Source organism: Lethenteron reissneri, chromosome 71 (assembly GCF_015708825.2).
Source record: "Lethenteron reissneri isolate LAM-NWPU_2019-01 chromosome 71, ASM1570882v1, whole genome shotgun sequence".
Taxonomy (NCBI): domain Eukaryota; kingdom Metazoa; phylum Chordata; class Hyperoartia; order Petromyzontiformes; family Petromyzontidae; genus Lethenteron; species Lethenteron reissneri.
Window position 1 is genome coordinate 3923776 of NC_083849.1, and position 24380 is coordinate 3948155.

A 24380-nucleotide genomic window follows, 5' to 3' on the forward strand; every position below is an offset into this window, starting at 1 on the left:
GAACCCCCTACCTCCCCGTGGTGCAGGACGGGCAACGCTGTCGTGGGCAGTGCCGTGGGGGAGGGGCCAATTCCAATTGGCCTTTCCCCTCAGGGCATTTGTGACCACCACAGCAGCTAAATGGGGGCTCTGGATGGGTGCGAGGGGCTGGTAACCCCTTCATCTTCAATAAATTAGCACTAAACCACGTGAAAAATATCTAATGAATAAGCTTGTGCCGGAGGCTCCGGGGGGACAGACGTCTATGACGTCTAGGGGCCAAACCCCATCTGGCGGAGCCAGGAGATTGAATATTTACCCTCAGGTGCTCCTCCAGAAACAACAAAAAGCCACTACGTGTGGCTACGTGGAATGTTCGAACGCTCACTGCGGAGGAGAGGCTGCCACTCCTCTGTCGGGAGCTAGGCCGGTACCGCCTGGATCTCTGTGGCATTCAGGAGGTCCGGTGGACCGGCTCTGGCTCCTGCCACCATGAGAGGTGGAAAGTCCTCTACTCGGGGCAGGAGACTGGCAAACAACAGGTTTGGCTCTTCTTCTGAACAAAATAATGAAGGGGGCGTGGGAGCGTGGCGGTGAGGTGTGGGAAGCTGTAAGCCCCAGGCTACTTTGGGCTCGCCTTCCCATTAACCGGAGACGAAGAGTGGTGGTCGTGGTTACTTATGCCCCCACCGAAGACGAACATCCGTGGAGGGATGCAGGCAAGGCCGATGAGTCAGATGCCTTCTATGACCTCCTGTCACAGGTGCTGGCTAAAGTGGCCCCCCTCGGGAAAGAGTCATCTTGTTGGGTGACTTCAATGTCCGAGTTGGTCATGATGCTGGCACTTGCTCTGGAGTGATTGGAGGGCATGGGCCAGATCAGCTCAATAACAACGGTAGGAGGCTGCTAGATTTTTGTGCAGCCCGTGGGCTTGTAAGTACCAACACGCTGTTCCAGCATTGGCACATCCACACAACATCATGGATGCATGCCGGGTCCAAGCAAAAACATTGTTGGACTACATATTGACGAACCAGCGGATGCGAGCCCATGTCCTTGACACCAGGACCTACCATGGAGCTGATCTGCCCTCTGACCATCGAGTAGTCATCTGTAAGATGCGCCTGCCATTCTTCCACTCCGGTGGTGGGTGTACACCCAGGACCCCATTCCAACCTAAGGTGACCTAGTCTCAGCGAGTTGATGGAAGTTGCAAGCGAGAATTTCATGATCGCTTGTAGCTGGGATTGGCATCGTTCCCCACTCCTCCTGATGTTCAGGATGGTTGAGAAAAAGCGACAGGCCCACTCTCATCGGCTACACCATCCCACGTCAGAGAATAAGGAGGCTTACCGCAGCCTTCGCTCAGAGGTTCGGAGAGCCGTGAGGCGCTGCAAGGATGGGTGGTGGTCGTGGGTTGCTGAGGAGATGGAGTCTGCCTTAATGGCCCGCGATCACAAATCCCTATTTAACTCCATCAAAAACAGTAACCTGCAGCGCCATACCTATTACCATCAATAGGGGAAAGAATGGTGATCCAATCTCCGACCCCCAGGAAGAGGTTTGCAGATTTGCTGAGCATTTTTGTGAGGTCCTGGAGGAGGGGGAATCCCTCAGCCTGGAAAACATCATGGGACAAAGTGGGGATGACCCTGCTGAGGATGCGGTGCCTCAAAAATTGGAGGAGGAAGTCACCCCCTATGAGTGGCTGGCTGAGGCGCCATCCATTGAGGAAGTACTGAAGGCGATCCAGAGTCTGAGATCAGGAAAGGTACCGGGCAGATATGATCTCCCAAGCGAAATGCTGACGGAGGTTGGCGTTTGTGCGCAGACTGCCCTACATGACATCATAACAACAGTCTGGGCTACTGGATGGGTTCCGCAGGATTGGAAGGATGCCCTGGTGGTCCCTCTCTTTAAGAAGGGGGACTGCACAGACTAACAACTACAAGGGCATCTCATGCCTCAGTGTGCCGGGAAAGGTCCTGGCAAGGATAATTCAACATCACCTTGCTAGGCACGCTGAGGAAAGGCTTGCGGAGCCCCAATGCGGTTTCAGGAAAGGGCGGTCCTGCACAGATGCCATATTTTCGGTCCGTCTGCTACAGCAGAGGTGTACAGGAATTCCAATAATACCTACATCTCTGCTTAATTGACCTGGTCAAGGCATATGATAGCATCAGTAAACCGAGGCTCTGGGTTGTTCTCTGTGCTTTCGGAGTCCCTGACCCTCTACTCACGCTCATTAAGGACCTTCATGATGGTGAGCAGGCCCGGGTAAAACTACGTGGCCGGGAGTCAGAGCCATTCCCTGTACACCTTGGGGTGCGACAGGGATGTCCTCTGGCTCCAACATTATTTAACATCTATTTTGACCACGTAGTTCGTGAAGCCTTCAGTAGCTGTACCGGAGGAATTTCCATCTGGTACAGATACAATGGGAGGCTGATCGATGCCTGGGTGCGGTCAAGGGATGACTACCTATTGGTCAACCACGTTATGTATGCCGTCGACATGGACATTTGCAGCTCACTCAGAGGAGGATTTGGAGGCGCTGCTGCTGAAACTGGAGTGTGCCACTCAGAGGTGGGGCGTTACCATCAGCCCCACCAAAACGAAGCACCTGCCCGGGTATTTTGTACCATCGGTCACTCCACCCCCACAACTCCCAACCGGTGATGGTGCAGTTGTGGAGAGAGTGGAGAGTTTCCCATACCTGGGCATTGTGCTCATTACTGGCTCCGGTTTAACAGCAGAGGTCTCACTCCAAATCAGTCGAGCGGCATTATCTTTTCATCGGTTGCGTAAGGCTGTGTGTCACTCCGCACGAAGCTTCGGGTCTTCTCAGCCACAGTCATTCCCCCCCTTCTCTATGCTTGCGAAACGTGGACCCCCCTAATGGAACATCTTCACCGGTTAGAAACATTTAGGCTACGATCAATCCTGGGTTTAACCAGGCTGGATTGTGTGAGGAGCTCACAAATCCTCGAAAGATCTGGACAAAGTCCCATCGGTGAACACCTCCGGCAGGCAAAGCTGCGTTGGCTGGGCCATGTAGCCCGCATACCCAGCCACCATATGCCTAAACAGCTTTTGTTCGGCCAGATAAAGGGAGTTAAATGGGCGTGGCACGGGCTAGAGAAGAGATTGAGTGATGTGGTACAGGAGGATGTGGAGCTGAGTGGACTTGCCGATGACTGGCACCAGCGGTGTCAAGATCGTCCTCTGTGGAGAAGGCTCGTAAAGGACGCTACTGGGCAGTTGGAGGCAGTCGCCCTCCAACAACAACAGAGGGCGGATGAGCGACGCTCACAACAACGAGCGGAGCGCTGGGTGGCTAAAGCACAGCAAGTTGGCACAGTAGGGGGCACAGATGGTGCATCAGCCAGTTGTCTCGGTCATCTCAGTCAGTCGATCTGTGGCACCTGGGTCTGCCCCGTGACCTCCTGCCAGCGGGCATTCGACACTTCACGTGGCCTCAATGTGCACACATGGCCTGGCACAAGCGTCGTGGTTACGTCACCGCCACTTAGTGGCCAATGGCGGTTGTTGTTGTTGTTGTTGTGTATAGGGACTGGTAGTGTATAGGTTAGCCGTAAGATGCGCTTTAACCCGGCGACCAGAGTTTGATTCCCGCTCATGGCCAACACCGGTGACGATTATCTGAACCGGTCCTGGGCCTCTCCTAGGTCGACTCAGCTTCAAATGAGTACCTCGCCGCGACGTGTAAAACATCGCCACTGGAGAATACAAATGCGGCCGGGCGTGGCGCTGGCCACCCACCCCCTCGTGTGCCACAGTGGCGGCCTTCATAGGCGCTGCTGCTCCTTGCTCACATCACCTGCGCCCCAACAGTCTGTTACAGGCGACTCGGGGCGATCTTTGGTGTGTTTTTGACTGGGTGTGAGAGAGTGAGATGGTGGGTGGGAGGCTGGAGTGTGTTAGAGAGTAGGGGTGTGTGTTAGAGAGTAGGTGTGTGTGTGTGAGAGAGAGTAGGTGTGTGTGTGTGAGAGAGAGTAGGTGTGTGTGTGAGAGAGAGTAGGTGTGTGTGTGAGAGAGAGTGAGACGTTGGGTAGGAGGGTGTGGGTGTGTGTGTGAGACAGAGACAATTTCAACCGAGAAGATGGATTCTGGCTTAGCAATCATTGGAAGGACGTAATAAACCATTTCGGATCTTAACTGATTGTGTTTACGTTTACGGTGACTTTCAGACCTCGTTCCACTCACTGGCATGGTGCAGTGTGCAGAGTAATGTATGGTGTCGTAATTGTATAGTAAATATATAGCAGTGTGATACACATTAGGGTGGGTAGAATAATACATAGTGTTATATTAAAATGGATAAGGCAGCAACTGCAGCAGCAGCAACTGCAGCAGCAGCAACTGCAGCAACAGCAGCAGCAGCAGAAACTGCAGCAGCAACAGAAACTGCAGCAGCAGCAGAAACTGCAGCAGCAGCAACTGCAGTAGCGGCAACTGCAGCTCCCTTTGATGCTGTTAATCCTGCATAATGCACATGCATATGCAGTACTAATCACATTCCTGCATTTCCCATAAATATGCTAAATTCCTCTTGATATGCAAATTCCTTTGTCAAGGCGCCCAGCTTATATATATGCTCCAAGCTCGTGTGCTGTTTCATTCAGACTCTGTCGCCTCGACGGACCTGGTTTTCACCTGAGGACGGCTGCTTGCGCTGTGGCCGAAACGTCGTGAGAATAATTTTATTATAATTATTTTTATTATTTTATTACTTCCCTTCTACGTGACTTTACCGAAAGAACCAAGAAGATGTATGAGTGTGTGTTAGAGAGTAGGTGTGTGTGTGTGTGTTGGAGAGTAGGTGTGTGTGTGTTAGAGATTTCGAGAGTAAATACAGTAAGTGTTTGTGTGAGTGAGTAGGTATGTGTGTGAAAGAGAGAGTAGGTATGAGTGTAGTAGTAATAATAATATAGGAAGTAATATATGTGTGTGTGTGTATTAGAGAGTAGTGTGCATGAGAGAGTGAGAATGCAGGTGTGTGTGTGAGAGCAGGCCCGGGTAAAGATACATGGCCAGGAGTCGGAGCCAATACCTGTTCACCTTGGGGTGCGGCAGGGATGTCCTCTGGCTCCCACATGATTAAACATCATCTTTGACCACGTAGTTCGAGAAGCGTTCATGGATGTACCGGAGGAATTTCAATCAAATACAATGTGAGGCTGATCGATGCCCGGGTGCGGTCGAGGGATGGCTCCCTCTTGGTCAACCACGTTATGTATGCTGATGATCTGGTGATTGCAGCTCACTCAGAGGTGTTGCAGGCGCTGCTGCTGAACCTGGAGCATACCACTAAGAGGTGGGGTCTTACCATCAGCCCCACTAAAACTAAGCACCTACTTGGGTATTTTGTGCAACCAAAATCTCCACCCCGATTGTGGAGAGAGTGGAGAGTTTTCCATACCTGAGCAGTGTGCTTATGACCAGCTCCGGTTTGACAACAGAGGTCTTTACTCCGAATCAGTCCGGACGGCATTATCTTTTCATCGGTTGCGTAACGCTGTGTGGAAGCTACCGCGTTCTGTCGCTCCACACGAAGCTTCGGGTCTTCTTGGCCACAGTCATGCCCTCCCTTCTCTATCCTTTTGAAACGTGGATCCCTCTAATGGAACATCTGCGTCGGTTATAAACATTCAGGCTGGCATGCCTACAATCAATCCTGGGTTTAACCAGGCTGGATTGTGTGAGGGGCTCACAAATCCTTGAAAGATCTGGACACATTCCTACCAGTGAGCTCCTCCGGCAGGCAAGGCTGCGTTGGCTGGGTTCATGTAGCCCGCATGCCCAGTCACCGCGTGCCCAAGCAGCTTCTGTTTGGCCACATAGAGGGGGCTAAACGGACATGACACAGGCTGGAGAAGAGATGGAGTGATGCGGTACGGGAGGATGTGGAGCTGAGTGGACTTGCCGACGACTAGTACCAGCTGTGTCAGGATCAGCCTCTATGGAGGAGGCTCGTGAAGGACGCTGCTACTGGGCAGTTGGAGGCAGTCGCCCCCTAGCAACAACGGGGGGCAGAGGAGCGACGCTCACAACTACGAGCGGAGCACGTGGTGGCTAAAACGCAGCAAGTTGGCACAGTAGGGGGTACAGCTGGTGCATCTACCGGTCATCTCAGTCAGCCAAGCTATGGCACCTGCAGGGTCTGTCCCGAGACCTCCTGGTCAGCGACCCTTCAACACTTCACGTGGCTTCAAAGTGCACCTAGCCTGGCACAGGCACCGTGGTGATGTCACCGTCACTTAGCAGTGAATGGCGGGTATTGGTTTGTGTGTGTGAGAGAGAGTAAGTATGTGCGTGTGTGAGAGTAAGTACGTGTGTAAGAGTGAGAAAGAAGGTATGTGCATGTAGGTATGTGCGTGTGAGAGTGGTCAAGCAGGTATCTGTGTGTGTGGGAGCGGTAGTGTAGCGGTCAGCGCGCTGCTCTACGAACTTGGCCGCACAAGTTAAATTCCCACTCACGGCCAACACCAGTGACGATTATCTGAACAGGTCCTGGGCTTCTCCTAGGTAGACTCTGCCTCAAATGAGTACCTGGTGCGGTGTGTAGTAAACATCGCCACTAGGGAGACAAAGGCGGTCGGGCGTGGTGCTGGCCACCCACCCCCTCGTGTGCCACAGTGCCAGCTTTCGTAGGTGCTGCACGCGAACAGCACTTGCCCTGACAGTCTGCCGAGGCGAAGCGGGGGATCTTTGTCTTTGTGCGAGAGAGTGAGACAGTAGGTATGTGTGCGCGAACAGGTATGTGACTGTGCGTAAGTCTCAACAAGATAAGCAAAGTCTCCTTCACGTCTCGCCACGTAAACAATTCAAAGAATATTTAGCACATCCCATCAGCCACGCCGCCTCCTGGGGAGTGCAAAGCTTCAGCGACATTGATTCGAACGCAAGCAAAAGCTGTCTCGACGTGCAGGGTCTCATCAGCAGGCATCCTTGCACGAACCAGTGCTGGTGAACTGCCAGATGTGTATGGACAAGGACTCACCCTCTCTGTCAGATGCGGCCCTTGCTCAGCACAATGCGAACTGCGAGCAGCCAATAATATGGTGTCGCAAATCCTCTGCATTCTCTTCGATGAACATAATGCACACACGTCGTGTATGTCCAGTAAGTGTGAGTGACTCAACAAGTGTCCATTGACCGTTTAAATGACGACATTTACACCCTCCTCCCTCTGCAGATTGGCTCACAAGTGACGACATCACATTCACCCCTTGCTCGATTTAACACCGAAACAGCAGGAGGATTTATCCACAACTCTGTGGCTGTCGCCTGATGAGGCTGCTGGCTGTTGTTGTGGTTGTTATTGTAATCACCGGCGAAACTTCACGGTTACTCAAATTGTAAATGTTGTCGTGGGTTTACTCTCCAACACACACACACCGGTTAGTGATTAATTAGTATACTACAATATGCACAACACTATATACTACACTATACACTACTATACACGACACTATAATTGTAAATGTTGTAGTGGGTTTACGTTCCAACACACACACACCGGTTAGTGATTAAGTAGTATACGACAATATCCACGACACTATACATTACTATACACTACACTATAATTGTAAAGGTTGTAGTGGGTTTACTCTCTAACACAACCGGTTAGTGCTGTACTAGTACACTCCACGATACACTCCACGATACACTATGCTATACACTACACTATAATTGGAAATGTTGTACTGTCGGTTTACTCTCCAACACACAACCGGTTAGTGCTGTACTAGTAACAAATTGGCCACGTTTGTGTTTAGGTAACACAAACCCCTTACTGATTGGCTGTGAAGGGTGCTGGCGGGTTTAACGACTCAACGTTGATATTTACTCCAACCCAACAAGAAAACACCTCTTATGGGTGGTCATGTGATGTTACTCGACTTGTGTTCTGTCCCCACGCGAGTCATTATTTTATGTTACGCCAGTTGACGCGTCTCGTTTGATGACCCTGTGGTTGTCTGCGGCTGTCTGTGGGAGTCCCCGAGTGGCCAGGCCGACACCAACGACTCAATGCACTGGAGACCCACACCTCCTATTAGCATGGTTGGCTACGTGCGGCGTGAAAGAAGTTCAAAATGGATGCTGAATTATACACTACACTATACGCACACAAGATCCAGGTCCGATTCAACACAGTACATAAAATCCGTGATCTGGTACCGTCTGTAAAAGATGTGGTTCCAGACATACAGTACCCTGGCGTCTACAAACTAAGTTGCCTCTGTGGTAGCAGTTACATTGAGGAAACCAAACGACATGTCTCGGACCGCATCCATGAACATAAAGCAGACCTGAAACACGGTAGGACAAACACCTCAGCCGTGGCAGATCACTGTTACAACTCAGTGGGCTCACATGACATTGACTTCTCCAAGACAGAGGTTCTCTGCAAGCCATCTGGCTATCATGAGAGATTCGTTCATGAGGCGATCCACATATACAAACACAGAGACAATTTTAACCGAGAAGATGGATTCTGGCTTAGCAATCATTGGAAGGACTTAATTAACCATTTCGGATCTTAACTGATTGTGTTCACGTTTACGGTGACTTTCAGACCGCGTTCCACTCACTGGCATTGTATTCTCCGCAGGGAATGGATTCTTTGCTCCGCTGCAAGTTTTTCCCCCCACCACTCACCCATTGACACGACGGTCAATGGTACAGCGTATAATAACAAATAGTATAACATTTATATGCTTAATACAATGTACAAAGTAATATATAGTATCGTAATTGTATACTAAACATATAGCAGTGTGATACACACTAGGGTGAGTAGAATAATACATAGTGTTATATTAAAATGTATAAGGTGGTTTATAGCAACAGTATATAATTTAATGTTGGATTTATCTATGGCAGTATATAGTACGGTGTATGCTCGTGTGATGTAAGAGAATAAAGTTTAGATGGAAGCATATTATATAATTTTTACGACGTAGAATTGTAATGTATTACTTGCTGTTAGTAACTCAGCTTATTGTAGAGTATAGTAAGTATACTGATGGTGCTATGCAGTTTATACTTTAGTTTTTTATATAGTTTATACTTTAGTTTTCTACGTGGTTGTTTAGTAACTGCAGCTACATACTATTAACATTCCTTTCCTTTGTTAATGCTACTCCCTGCACCCCCCCTTGGTGCTGTTGATCCTGCATAATGCATGGGCATAATATGACTATGAAACCCCCCCACCCACCTCCTACGCATTTCCCATGAATATGCTAAATTCCTCTTCATATGCACATTCTTTTTGTTAAGGCGCTCTTCCACCTCCAACCCAGCTTATATATAAGCTCCTAACTTGGTAGTGTCTCATTCTTCACTTGAAGACGGCTGCTTGCGTTGTAGCCGAAATGTCGTGAGAATTATTTTATTTTATTATGTTTTATTTTTATTATTTTATTACTTCCCTTCTACGTGACTTTACCGAAAGAACCAAGAAGTCGTGAGAATTGTTTTATTATGTTTCATTTGTATTATTTTATTACTTCCCTTCTACGTGACTTTACCGAAAGAACCAAGAAGATGAATCCCTGCAGTCACGAAAGCTTTAAATCGATGCTTCAAATCGCTTTAAACTACTGTCATTGTAGTGTGTATTTAATGTGGCGCTGCACTCTGATGTTGTAGGAGAAAACATTTATTAAAAAGTCTATTTAATTAAGTAGAACGTGTGTTCTATATTTATTTAAAGTTGCGCATTTTGATGTGACGTCAAATTTCTCAAACCCCCCCCCCCCCATCGTCACACATCGTCACAAATGTCTGACCCCCCCCAGGTGTGTGACGTCATTTATGGACGGCCCCTAATATACACGAGTATACCAAATTGAAAACGAATTTCTTTGAAACTGCTTTGTACTGTATTTAGTTTGTCATCCTTCTCCCACACCTCCGATGAGCACGGTTGGTTACGTTACGGTGCGAAAGAAGTTCAACATATATACATACTACACAATACACTACACTACACACTACACAATACACTATACACTACTATACAATACACTATACACTACTACACAATACACTATACACCTGAGGTGTGGACTCGAGTCATGTGACTTGGACTCGAGTCAGACTCGAGTCATGAATTTGATGACTTCAGACTCGACTTGGACTTGCATAACAATGACTTTGTCCCACCTCTGAGGTGTGGACTCGAGTCATGTGACTTGGACTCGAGTCAGACTCGAGTCATGAATTTGATGACTTCAGACTCGACTTGGACTTGCATAACAATGACTTTGTCCCACCTCTGCTATACACTACTATACAATACACTATACACTACTATACAATCTAACCTATATAATTCATTTTTTGTCTGTGTGTCTGTCTGTCCATCCGTCTGTCCATCTGCGTACGCTCGCTTCCGGGGATTTAGCTCTCGGACCGTGGGGTTCGCCGAGATAAAATTTTGCAGGTGGGCACGCCCCCGGCCCCATGGTAAACTTAGGCATTTACAATTTTTCGTCTCTAAACTTTAAATCGGACCGATTATCTATTTAGTGCGATTTCTCTTTATTTATTTATTTACTATTGCCGACCGGCACGTAACGAAGCACGCCGTTGCGCAAGAGCGAAGGCGGTTGCCCCTGGCAACGGGCGGTTGGCCCCTGACAACGGGCAGCAACGCTGCTTTGAGGTGGACGCCATTTTTAATTCCCGTTAAAAATATGCGCACGCATTAACACGCGACGCTGAGGTAAATTCATCAAAGTTTCACGTCCTCTTCACTCCCTCCCACCCCAATGTGTGCAATTACTATCATAGAGTCGGTAGATAATAAAATAATAGCGATTAGACGGTATTATTGTAGCGCGGGGGGGGGGGGGCGGGTGACGGCCACAGCACCCAGCCTCGGCCAGGTGGGCAATCTAGGCGAGGCCGGAGGCTCTGCACGGTACTAGGCCTCGACACCACACAAGTCTCAGGCGACGACTTTGTGGTATAAACTCGATATACCCAGCGTTGCCCGGGGGGAAATTACATTTTAAATCTTCTGAAAACTTTAAAACATAACATACCAATGAAAATACAACTGTGTAATTAAAATTCTAAACCCGACCGCGCCAAGAATCGATTCTCTGAATCGCGAAAAGGAATCGAAGGTTGTAGATTCATTTAGAATCGCCCTATTCCCGTTCAAAATAAGTTGATTATAGAGTCTCTGTAAACTGCTACGAATGGGAAATATCCGGCATTGACCGGGGCAAAAATATAATTAAAAACTCCTGAAAACTTTAAAACATAACATACCAATGAAAATAAAACTCTGTAATTAAATATGGAAACCTCCTACGCGCCAGGAATCGATTCTTTGAATCGCGCAAAGGAATCATCGAAGGTTGTAGATTCCTTTAGAATCGCCCTATTCCTGCCACGTTTGCTTAACATTTCCCACACACACATTCACCCATTTAGCTTTTACATTTAACATACAAAACGTCAGCATGTACTGCTGTCATCATAGGTAAAAATATATACACCTTCACCACTCTCCCTCACTCACCATCACCACTCACCCTCAACACTCACTATCACTCACTATCACTCACCACTCACTATCACTGACCACTCACCACTCACTCACCCTCACCACTTACCCTCACAACTCACCCTCACCACTATTCCTCACTACTTACCCTTACCACTCTCCCTCACCAATCACCAATCACCCTCAAGCATACTTGGCGACACGTAAGTAAGTTTTTAAAACGGGAATAGGGTGAGTGTTGAGGGTGAGCGGTGAGTGGTTAGGGTGAGTAGTGAGGATGAGTGGTGAGCGTGAGTGGTGAGCGTGACTGGTGAGGGTGAGTGGTGAGGGAGAGTGGTGAGGGAGAGTGGTGAGGGAGAGTGGTGAGAGTGGTGAGGGAGAGTGGTGATTGGTGAGGGTGAGTGGTGAGGGTGTGATTGGTGAGGATGAGTGGTGAGGGTGAGTAGTGAGGGTGAGTGGTTGTTGTGAGGGTGAGTGGTTGTTGTGAGGGTGAGTGGTGAGGGTGAGTGGTAAGAGTGAGTGGTGAGGGTGAGTGACGGTTGTGAGAGGTGATTAGTGAGTGGTGAGGGTGAGTGGTGATTGTTGAGGGTGTGATTGGTGAGAATGAGTGGTGAGGGTGAGTGGTGAGGGTGAGTGGTGAGCAGTGAGAGTGAGTGTTGAGGGGTGAGTGGTGAGGGTGAGCGTGATTGGTGAGGGTGAGTGGTGAGGGTGAGCAGTGAGGGTGAGCAGTGAGGGTGAGTGGTGATTGGTTAGGGTGTGATTGGTGAGGATGAGTGGTGAGTGGTCAGGGTGAGTGGTGAGGGTGAGTGGTGAGCGGTGAGGGTGAGTGTTGAGGGTGAGTGGTGAGTAGTGAGGGTGAGTGGTGAGCATGACTGGTTAGTGGTGAAGGTGAGTGGTGAGGGAGAGTGGTGAGGGAGAGTGGTGAGGGAGAGTGGTGAGGGAGAGTGGTGAGGGAGAGTGGTGAGGGTGAATGGTGAGGGTGAATGGTGAGGGTGAATGGTGAGGGTGAGTGGTGAGGGTGAGTGGTGATTGGTGAGGATGAGTGGTGAGGGTGAGTAGTGAGGGTGAGTGGTAAGAGTGAGTGGTAAGAGTGAGTGGTGAGGGTGAGTGGCGGTTGTGAGTGGTGATTAGTGAAGGGTGAGTAGTGAGCGTGAGTGGTGAGGGTGAGTGGTGAGGGTGAGCAGTGAGGGTGAGTGGTGATTGGTGAGGGTGTGATTGGTGAGGATGAGTGGTGAGTGGTCAAGGTGAGTGGTGAGGGTGAGTGGTGAGCGGTGAGGGTGAGTGTTGAGGGTGAGTGGTGAGTAGTGATGGTGAGTGGTGAGCATGACTGGTGAGTGGTGAGGGAGAGTGGTGAGGGAGAGTGGTGAGGGTGAATGGTGAGGGTGAGTGGTGAGTGGTGAGGGTGAGTGGCAAGTGGTGAGGGTGAGTGGCAAGTGGTGAGGGTGTGATTGGTGAGGATGAGTGGTGAGTAGTGAGGGTGAGTGGGGAGGGTGAGTGGCGGTTGTGAGTGGTGATTAGTGAGGGGTGAGTGGTGAGGGTGAGGTTGAGTGGTGAGGGGAGGTTGAGTGGTGAGGGTGAGTGGTGAGCGGTGAGGGTGAGTAGTGAGGGTGAGTGGTGAGCAGTGAGGGTGAGTGGTTGTTGTGAGGGTGAGTGGTGAATGGTGAGAGTGAGTGGTGAGGGTGAGTGGTGATTGTTGAGGGTGTGATTGGTGAGGATGAGTGGTGAGTAGTGAGGGTGAGTGGTGAGGGTGAGTGGTGAGGGTGAGTGTTGAGTGGTGAGGGTGAGTGGCGGTTATCAGTGGTGATTAGTGAGGGGTGAGTGGTGAGGGTGAGCGTGAGTGGTGAGGGTGAGCGTGAGTGGTGAGTGATGAGGGTGAGCAGTGCGGGTCAGTGGTGATTGGTGAGGGTGTGATTGGTGAGGATGAGTGGTCAGGGTGAGTGGTGAGCAGTGAGGGTGAGTGGTTGTTGTGAGGGTGAGTGGTGAGGGTGAGTGGCGGTTGTGAGTGGTGATGGGTGAGTGGTGAGGGGTGAATGGTGAGCGTGAGTGGTGAGGGTGAGTGCTGAGTGGTGAGAGAGTGGTTAGTTTTGAGGGTGAGTGGTGAGGGTTAGTGGAGAGTGGTGAGTGGTGATTGGTCAGTGGTGATTGGTGAGGATGAATGGTGAGTAGTGATGGTGAGGTTGTGTAGTGAAGGGCGAGTGGTGGTTGTGACGGTGAGTGGTGAGGGTGAGTGGTGAGGCTGAATGGTGAGGGTGAATGGTGAGAGTGAGTGGTGAGTGGTGAGGGAGAGTGGTGAGGGTTAGTGGTGAGGGTTAGTGGTGAGGGTTAGTGGTGAGGGTGAGTGTTGAGGGAGATTGGTGAGGGAGATTGGTGAGTGGTGAGTTGTGAGGGTGAACGGTGAATAGTGAGTGGGAGTGGTGAGGATGAGTGGTAAGGGTGAGTTGTGAGTGGTGAATGGTGAGGGTGAATGATGAGTACAGTCAATATGCACTGCTGTAATCATAGCAGGTACCACCACCACAGCATGTACTGCTGTCATCATAGCAGGTACCACCACAGTATGTACTGCTGTCGTCATAGCAGGTGCCACCACACTCGGTATGTACTGCTGTTATCATACCAGGTACCACCACCACAATATGTACTCCTCTCATCATAGCAGATACCACCACAGCAGTATGCACTGCTGTAATCATAGCAGGTTCCACCACAATATGCACTGCTGTAATCATAACAGGTACCAACACAGCAGTATGCACTGCTGTAGTGATAGCAGGTACGACCTCAGTCGGTATACACTGCTGTAGCGATAGTAGATACTGCTATCGAGTTGGTAGATACCGCTATAGTAAATACTAAAACAGTCAGTATATACCACTACAGTCAGTCAATACTGCTACAGTCAATATATACTATTATAGTCAGTACATACTACCACGGTGAGTAGCTACTAGAGTCAGTAGATACTATTATAGAGTGAGTAGATACTGCTATAGATTTTGTAGTTACTACTATAGTCAGTGGATACAACTATAGAGTCAGCAGATACTATACAGTTAGTCGTTACGAGTATATAGTCGGTAGATACTACTGTAGGCCCAGTAAATACTACTATGGTCAGTAGTTATTACAGTCACTAAATACTACTACACAGTCAGTAGCTACTACTGGCTCAGTAGATACTACGGTACAGTCAGTAGATACTACTACAGAGTCAATAGATACCACTTCCTCTGTTGTATGTAAGGTGTTGTTAGTATATATACCTACGAGGGGTAAAGATATTTTTTGAGGGGGGGGGGGTGAGACCCCAATTTTCGGAAACCTTTTGACATCAACTATTTAACCCACACTTTCTACAACTTTTTGGACTTGTGAAAGCCTCCTATATATTTGTTGGTGGAGAAATGTACAAACAGCCAACCGGGCTTTGACAATACCTTAGTATCTGTGTATATATATGTAAGGTTTTTAAGAAATATATTTTTCACCCGGGCAAAGCCGGGTACTTCCGCTAGTACACTATACAATACACTATACAATACACTATTATACAATACACTATACACTGCTATACAATACATTATACACTACTATACATTACTATACAATACACTACACTACTATACACTACACTACTATACACTACATACTACTATACACTGCCGTTCATATTATTTGCACTCCTATCGTGTTGTTGCATTGTTTGTTGACGAAACGTACTGATCCAGTACACCACACTGGAGATCTGTGACAAAGAGCTTCATAGCTCATCAGATTCCACCTCCCGCAGTCTACATACAGATCCCGTCTCTGACATCTGACCCCACCCGGCCTTCTCCTCCCAACCCCCACTCCTGTGCGCGTCTGTCATGCTCGCATGGCTGCATGCACACGTGACGCATGTGTGTGTCACCGCATGCCGAAGCAGCTTCTGCATGACCAGATAGTGAGGGGGTCAAACGGGCACGGCACGGGCTGGAGAAGAGATGGAGCTGATGCGGTACGGGAGGATGTGGAGCTGAGTGTTCTTGTCGATGACTGGTATCAGCGGTGTCAAGATCGGCCTCTATGGAAGAGGCTCGTGAAGGACGCTGCTGCTGGGCAATTAAAGGCAGTCACCCTCCAGCAACAACGGAGGGCAGAGGAGCGACGCTCACAACAACGAGTGGAGCGCCGGGCGGCTAAAACGCAGTAAGTTGGCACAGTAGGGGGTACAGCTGGTGTGCATCTGCCAGTCATCTCAGTCAGCCGACCCATGGCACCTGCTGGGTCTGTCCCGTGACCTCCTGTCAGCGATCTTTCGACACTACACATGGTCTCAAAGTGCACCTAGCCTGGCACAGGTGCCGTGGTGACGTCACCGTCAATTAGTAGCGAATGACAGGTTATGTGTATGTATGTGTGCATGTGTGTGCGTGCGTCAGCGGAGCAGTGACAACCCGAGTTTGATTCCCGCTCACGGCAAACATCAGTGATGAATATCCGAACCGGATCCTGGGCCTCCCCTAGGTTGACTCGACCCCAAATGAGTACCTGGTGCTGTGTGTAGTAAACATGGCCTCTGGGGTGACAAAGGCGGCCGGGTGCGCTGCGCTGGCCACCCGCACCCTCGTGTGTCGTGCCGGCCTTCAGAGGTAATGCTACTCGCTAACAGCACAGTCTGTTAAGGCTATGCGGGGGATCTTTGCATTTCGTGCATCAGCATGAGTCACAGAGCGTGTATAGTACAACGTGTCAGGATTGACTAGTGGCATAGCCAAGCAGTCGCCACTCGTTACAGATGCTCTTTGTTCGCATCCAGCAGGCCGCCCTGGTGATCACCGCTCAACATCCTTCTGAACCACATCGACTCAATCTCTTCTTCTCTGAGCCCGTGCCGTGCCCCATTCAGCACTCCCTCTCCGGTCAAACAGAAGCTGCTTTGGGGCATGCGGCGGCTGGGCATGCGGGCTACGTGACCCAGCCAGCGCAGCCTCGCCTGCCGGAGGAGCTCACTGATGATGGGACTGCATCCAGATATTTCAACGGTCTGTGAACTCAAACAATCCAGCCTGGTTAAGCCCAGGATAGATCGTAGGCAGGCCAGCCTGAATGTTTCTAACTGCAGAAGATGTTACTTCTAGAGGGTTCAACGTCTTGCAAGCATAGAAAAGGCAGGGAATAACCGTGGCCGAGAAGACCATGAGCTTTGTATAGAGGAACAGACCAGGTAGCTTCCACACAGCAGCGTTACACAGCCGATGAAAAGATAATGCCGCTCGACTGATTCGGAGTGAGACTGGTCATAAGCACACTGTCCGGGTATGGGAAACTTCTCCACTCTCCCCACAATTGCCCCGTCACTCCTGGGGAGTTGATGAGAGGGAGCATTTGGTGACAAAATACCCAGGCAGGTGCTTTGTTTTTGTGGGGCTAATGGTAAGGCCCCAGCTCTTAGTAGCATGCTCCAGGTTTAGCAGAAGCATCTCCAACTCCTCACGAATCGGCAGTAATTACCAGATCATCAGCATACATAACATGGTTGACCAACAGAGAGCCATCCCTTGACCGCACCCGGGCATCAATCAGCCTCCCATGGTATCTGTACCACATGGAAACTCCACTGGTACATCCATGGAAAGCTTCTCGAACTTCGTGGTCAAATAAGATATTAAATAACGTGGGAGCCAGAGAATATCCCTGTCGCACCCCAATGTGAACAGGGATGGCTCTAGCACACCCGGCCACGCAACTTTACCCGGGCCTGCCCACCATCATGAAGGTCCTTAATAAGTTGTGAGCAGATGGCAAGGGACTCCAAAAGCAGGAAGAACAACCTAGAGTCCAGGCCTTGGGCAGGTCAATAAAGCAGAGGTGTAGGTCCTGTTGAAGTTCCCGACACCTCTGCTGTAGCATGACAGAGAAGATGGCGTCTGAGCAGGACCGTCCCAGTCTGAAACCACATTGGGGCTACCACACACCCACACTCACTCTCTTCAAAACGGGAGGGAGAGCATACAAACTACACGCAGAAAGGCACCCAAGCGTGGAATCGAACTTGGGCCCTTGTTGCTGTGAGGGCCTATAACCCTTGCCACCCTGCTTTAAAACATTGGGATGTTTTCTGTGATAATGATTTAAACGGCTATCAGGGCTCTACAACACATTCGGCCACGACTGAGTCGTGACATAGCCAACACGGTGGTGGCGTGCGGCGTAGTATCGTAGACAAGGTCCGATTATATTATCGCAGCTCGCTACTCTACGGGAGGTCTGGCAAAAATATGAGCAGGCCGCAGCGTGCACAACATTCTATGGCCACGTGCAGCATGACGTGTCCCGCAAGGTCCCACCGTGTCCCGCAAGGTCCCACCGTGTCACCCAAGGTCCCACCGTGTCACCCAAGGTCCCACCGTGTCCGTCCGCTGCTCGCTGAGTGGCATTGGCTTCTGGTTGCCGAGCGAATAGGTGATAATAAGGCCACACTCATTACACACAAAGTGCTTGACGCTAATGATCTCGTCAATAAGCACGAATCATCGCAACGAACTCCGGTCATCTTCACAGCTAGCGGCAGCTCTTGGCTGACCATTGAACAAAGACTGTGGGCACCGCATCGCGCGCTTGCAGGCACTCTTCTGCAGCCGTATGCAACGCTCTTCCTTCCGATGTAAGGAAGCCACTGGGAGCTGTGCACTTTTAAATCATCTCGACTGACAAATTCACTCACGTAGAATTGCTCGTTGTTGCGTTCTGTTTGTCCTCCTTCCCCCGCACCTCCGATTAGAGCGTTTGGCTACATACAGTGCAAAAATAAGAAGTGTGACATACATACTACACTATACACTACTATACAAAGAGCCCCCGTGTAGCCTTAACAGGCTGTAGGGGCAAGTGCTGTTAGCGAGCACCTATGAAGGCCGGAACGGTACATGAGGGGGTGGGTGGCCAGCACCACGCCCGACCGCCTTTGTCTCCCCAGTGGCAATGTTTACTACACACCGCACCAGGTACTCATTTGAGGCTGAGTCGACCTAAGTGAGGCCCAGGACCAATTCAGATAATCGTCACTGGTGTTGGCCGTGAGCGGGAATCGAACTCGGGTGGCCGGTTTCGTAGCGCAGCGTAGCGCTAACCGCTACACTACCGCTCCCCACACACTACTACTATACACTACAATTCACTACACAGAATACATTATACACACTTTAATCACCCAGGAATGTCTATACTTAACACTCGTGACGTCACTTCACATCGAACAGCCCCTCTCATTAATATTCATGAACAGGTTACCTCCTCAACATGGTCCCTCCCCTCATTAATAATAATTGGCGGCTGACGTCACTCCACATGGGGGGCCGAGGCGCCTCCTCACCCCCCTCGGCATCAACTTACAGCCCTCACTCCAAAGGCAGAACCCTCACGTCACGCGATCTCCGTAACGCTACTGAGACGTCAAAGTAAAAAGGACGTCATGATAATGAACAAGGGATTATAAACTTAAAATGAAATAGCTCTGTGTCACCGCGCCCTTACACATTGCACATTAATGCGATGAATATCACTGAGCGGTCTGCTTTTCACTTGCAAGTTTCAGATTTATTGCAATACACCCGTCCTTGGACGGGCAACAGGCGAGTACACTATATTTTGATACCAAGTTGAAAACACATTCTTTAGAACTGCTTTTTGTGCTTAGTTTGTTGCCCTTCCCCCGCACCTCCTGATTATCCACGGTTGGCTACGTCCGGTGCGAAATAAGGTAAACATATATACATACTACACTACTATACACTACACTGTACATTACGCACACTACACTATACACTACACACATTACACTCACTACACTATAGGTACTACACACAGTACATTATTACTACAATATATACATGATACACAATACACACACTACACTATAGACTACACACACTACACTATATACCACACTATACACTACACGGAATGTACTGGCTTCTCGACCCCGACGGGAAGGCAGTTTCAAAAAATCTTGGTGGAATCCACCAACCCTCGCTGTCTCCAAAGTGCCGGATTACAAACCGCGGCCAATCAGTGCAAGTTCAAGACACACCTGGGCAGCCATTCACACGCTCACCTGCCCGCACGCTCACCTGCCCACACGTTCACACGCTCACCCTCCCACACGTTCACACGTTCACACGCTCACCCTCCCACACGTTCACACGCTCACCCTCCCACACGTTCACCTGCCCACACGCTCACCTGCCCACACGCTCACCTGCCCACACGCTCACCTGCCCACACGCTCACCTGCCCACACGCTCACCTGCCCACACGTTCACACGCTCACCTGCCCACACGCTCACCTGCCCACACGCTCACCTGCCCACACGCTCACCTGCCCACACGCTCACACGCTCACCTCCCCACACGTTCACACGCTCACCTCCCCACACGCTCACCTGCCCACACGTTCACCTGCCCACACGCTCACCTACCCACACGCTCACACGCTCACCTCCCCACACGCTCACACGCTCACCTCCCCACACGTTCACACGCTCACCTCCCCACACGCTCACCTGCCCACACGCTCACCTGCCCACACGCTCACCTGCCCACACGCTCACCTGCCCACACGCTCACCTGCCCACACGCTCACCTGCCCACACGCTCACCTGCCCACACGTTCACACGCTCACCTGCTCACCTGCCCACACGTCCACACGCTCACCTCCCCACACGTACACACGCTCACCTCCCCACACGCTCACCTGCCCACACGCTCACCTGCCCACACGCTCACCTGCCCACACGCTCACCTGCCCACACGTTCACACGCTCACCTGACCACACGCTCACCTGCCCACACGCTCACCTCCCCACACGTTCACACGCTCACCTCCCCACACGTTCACACGCTCACCTCCCCACACGTTCACACGCTACCTCCCCACACGTTCACACGCTCACCTCCCCACACGCTCACCTGACCACACGCTCACCTCCCCACACGCTCACCTGCCTGCGCTCACCCCAAGGGCTGCTGCCAGCGCCACGCCTCAGGAGTCTTCCGCTTCTCTCTGTGTGACGCCGCCGTTCACACCGAGAGAGGAAGGGGACGAGGTGGGGAGGGAGGGGGAGGGAGAGAGGCACAGGGGGTGTCAGAGTGGGAGGGTGGTGGAGAAGGGGAGAGGGGGGGAGAGAGGGGGGTGATGGAGGGAGTGGAGAAGAAGAGAGAGGGGGAGGTGAGGGACACAAAGAGGAGGAGGAGGGAGGGAGCCAGAGAGGGCGGAGACTGGGGGAGAGAGGGGGAGGGGTGACTGTGTGCGTGACACAGAGACACGGGCACAGAGGTGCTCGAGTTCGGGTGAATGAGACACACACACACAGACACACAGACAGACACACACACAAACACGCACACATACAGACATACAGACACACACAGACAGACAGACACACAAAGTCACACACACAAAGTCACACACACAAAGATCCCCCGTATAGCCTTACCAAACTGTTGGGCAAAGTGCTGTTAGCGAGCACATATGAAGGCCGGCACGACGCACGAGGGGGTGGGTGGCCAGCACCACGCCCGGCCGCCTTTGCCTCCCCAGTGGCGATGTTTACTACACACCGCACCAGGTACTCATTTGAGGCTGAGTCTACCTTGGGGAGGCCCATGACCGGTTCAGATCGTCACTGGTCTTGGCCGTGAGCGGGAATCGAACTCGGGTCGCCGGTTTCATTGTACAGCGCGCTAACCACGACATTACCGCTCCCCCCACAGGCAAACAAAGACAAAGTCACACATACACAGACACACACTGACACGCAGTCCTACAAAGACAAAAATCCCCCGTATAGCCTTGACAGACTATTGGGGCATGTGCTGTTAGCGAGCGCCTATGAAGGCCAGAACGGCGCATGAGGGAGTGGTGACCAGCACCACGCCCGGCCGCCTTTGTCTCCCCATTGGCGATGTTTACACACTGCACCAGGTACTCATTCGAGGCTGAGCCGACCTAATCATACGCATAGGTACACACAGACAGAGTCACACACACGCGCGCAGGATGATCCAGCGATCCTCGCAAGAGCTTGTCACACAAGGGGGTGACAGTCGGGTGAGGGTCAGGCACAGAGAGAGAGTTGCACACACACAGAGGCAGTTCTATAGAGAGAGTGGCACACACAGAGGCAGATCTATAGAGAGAGTGGCACACACACAGAGGAAGATCTATAGAGAGTGGCACACACACAGAGGCAGATCTACAGAGAGTGGCACACATACAGAGGCGGCAGATCTATAGAGAGAGTGGCACACACACAGAGGCAAATCTATAGAGAGAGTGGCACACACACAGAGGCAGATCTATAGAGAGTGGCACAAACACAGAGGCAGATCTACAGAGTGGCAGATACAGAGGCAGAGTGGCAGATACAGAGGAGAGAGGGGACGAGTGCAAGACAGATACGGAAAGGCACAGAGAGAGAGTCGGGACGAACGGTAGATACAGAGAGAGAGGGCAATGAGTGGCACAGAGAGGGAGAGATGCAGGCCAGATACACAGTGAGAGACCCACTGAGAAAAGGGAAGAGAGTGGCCTGTACACAGAGAATAGATACAGGGAGGGTGAGAGCAGCAGAGGGAGATGGGGGAGAGAGTGACAGAGAAAGGGGGGGGGGGGTGACACACAGAGAGAGAGGACGCGAGGGGGTGGGTGGGAGAGGCAGCTATAGAGAGCGAGAGAGTGGGGGCAGCGGTAGGCACACAGGGAGAGAGTGGGGGGATGGTGTGGGAGAGTGGAGCCTCTGGCCACGAGCCGCTCTCGAGTCTAAAGGGACCGCGTTTACTCCGGCGCCCTCTCTCGCCGACTCCATTCAATCGGAGTTCATTCGATGGGATCGATCGATCGTTGTTTATGTTTCGGACCAATGTCGCCCTCAATAAAGCAGGCGCGTCCGTGCGCGTGACGAATGTGTGGTTTGCGCGCGCGCGTGTGTGTGTGTACGTATGTTGAAGTGCTTTCGCATCGTACGTAGCCAACCGTGGTTAATCGTCAGTAGTTCTAAACAAATTCGTTTTCAATTTAGTATAGTGGTGTAGTGTGTAGTGTATTGTATAGTGTAATGTATAGTGTAGTGTATAGTAGTGTATCGTGTATTGTAGTGGATAGTAGTGCAGTGTGTGTAGTGTATAGCGTAGCCAAGGTAGGCCCCTGGATATTATTATTGTGAGGTTTTGTGCGGCTGAAGCACGCTGCTAGGAATGAGCCTTTGTTGTGTAGACTGGTTGAAATGGGAGGTTCCAAGAGTTGTTAAGGTGCGGCTGATGTAAGGTACGGCTGCTGTGAATGGGACTGAGCCTTTGTTATGTAGATGAAACGGCACTTTGCTACGTTGCTGGGATTAATTCTAGATTTGCCAAATTTCGTGTGGTAAACTTAAAGCAGGAAAACCAGTGTGTGAAAAAAGAAGAAACTATACGGTAACTGAAGAATAATGTCTGTCAAATAAGATGGTCCAAATATGTGTAGTTAAATCTTTTTTGCATGGTTAATAACATATTTTCCAGTTCTAAAGAAATGAGTTTGTCAATCTCGATGATTTAAAAGTGACATCACAACTCCCAGTGGCTTCCGAATATCGGAAGGGGAAGAGCGTTCCAGACGGCCGCAGAAGCAGCGCGTCTGAGAGCGTTCTCTGGTCTAACGATGGTGGTGAGACGAGGCAATAAAGACGTCCGCTCTCTCTGGTGTAGGCCAATCAGTTTCAAAGCCAATGCGTGTAACGTTATTATCATCAGAGCATGTCTGTTTGCGATGAGCGCGGTTGGATACGTACGGTGCGAAAGAAGTTCAACACACATGCTACACGATTGTTATTGTAACGGGTTCCGGAGACACTTGTAGAGGTGACTTCTTTATTACAATACAACACTCCAACAGTCCAACGCTCCAACAGTCCTGATACTCTGTTACAGCCTAGGTACACAGCCTAGCTACACAGCCTAGATACTCTACTCTGGCTACGCTCCAGAACTCGCCCTCACAAGGTCGTAGCGTCGGGAGTTCCAGAGTCCCAGCGCTGGCTCCCACAGCATCCCAGGGTCTTCAGATGGCTGGTCGTGGGTCTTGGGTCTTGAGTTACATCTGGGCCCCGATCGTCCAGGGAGCTCTCCTTTTATGCCTGGTCCAACGAGGGGTGGGGCCGTGTGCGCCCCCAGATATCCCACAGAGCACACACAGCCCCCCCCTTTGGCGGCGCCAAGGGGATTAAGCGCCTGGGTACTCAACGCCTGACGCCAAGAGGCTTAAGCGTCTGACCTGCCTGGGAACTCACGCCTGGTGCCAAGAGGCTTAAGCGTCTGGACCCGCCTGGGGTCCCAGAGCCCCCAGCAGCCCCTCCCTTCTTATGTCACTACATTACCCCCCTCTACGTAGCCTCCAGCCGTCCCGGCTGTCAATAATTAGAAAGTTTAAATTAACGAAAGGGAGAGAAAAAATATGCGAGCCTCAACAGGAAAAGAAAAGAGAACAAGAAAGCAACCATAAATACCATAACCAACCTGTACAACTTTACACTATATACAAGCATCAATCAACAAAAAGGTGAAGCAATGACATGTAAACAAACGACCCGCGGCACACCTAGCCCTCCTCGGGATCCGCATAGAAAACGGGGAATTAACAACAACAAATATACAGATTCCGACGCGTTGGATGCACAACCACCGCATGGATGGCAGGGTTCCACACCACCCTGCCAGCCTCCCATCCGTCAGGTGGAGAGAAGGCGAAGACCAACATGTCGAGCATCCCTCTACACACACTAATCTGGACGTCTGTCTACGTCCCGGGTCGAGAAGTCGTACTTCAGG

General features: G+C 50.8%; 1 protein-coding gene across 8 annotated transcripts in view; it reads right to left on the reverse strand.

Annotated features, from left to right (window-relative positions):
- Positions 1-24380, reverse strand: part of LOC133361111 (discoidin domain-containing receptor 2-like) — a 104235-nt gene that overhangs the window by 68551 nt on the left and 11304 nt on the right. For 2 of the 8 annotated variants that reach the window (XM_061579950.1, XM_061579947.1), the window contains exon 2: positions 20516-20577. The gene's annotated coding sequence lies outside the window, so the exon portion shown is untranslated. Of the gene's footprint in view, positions 1-20515; positions 20685-24380 lie in introns of those variants that run through there. The other 6 variants (XM_061579946.1, XM_061579945.1, XM_061579951.1 and 3 more) reach the window with 5 other exon arrangements.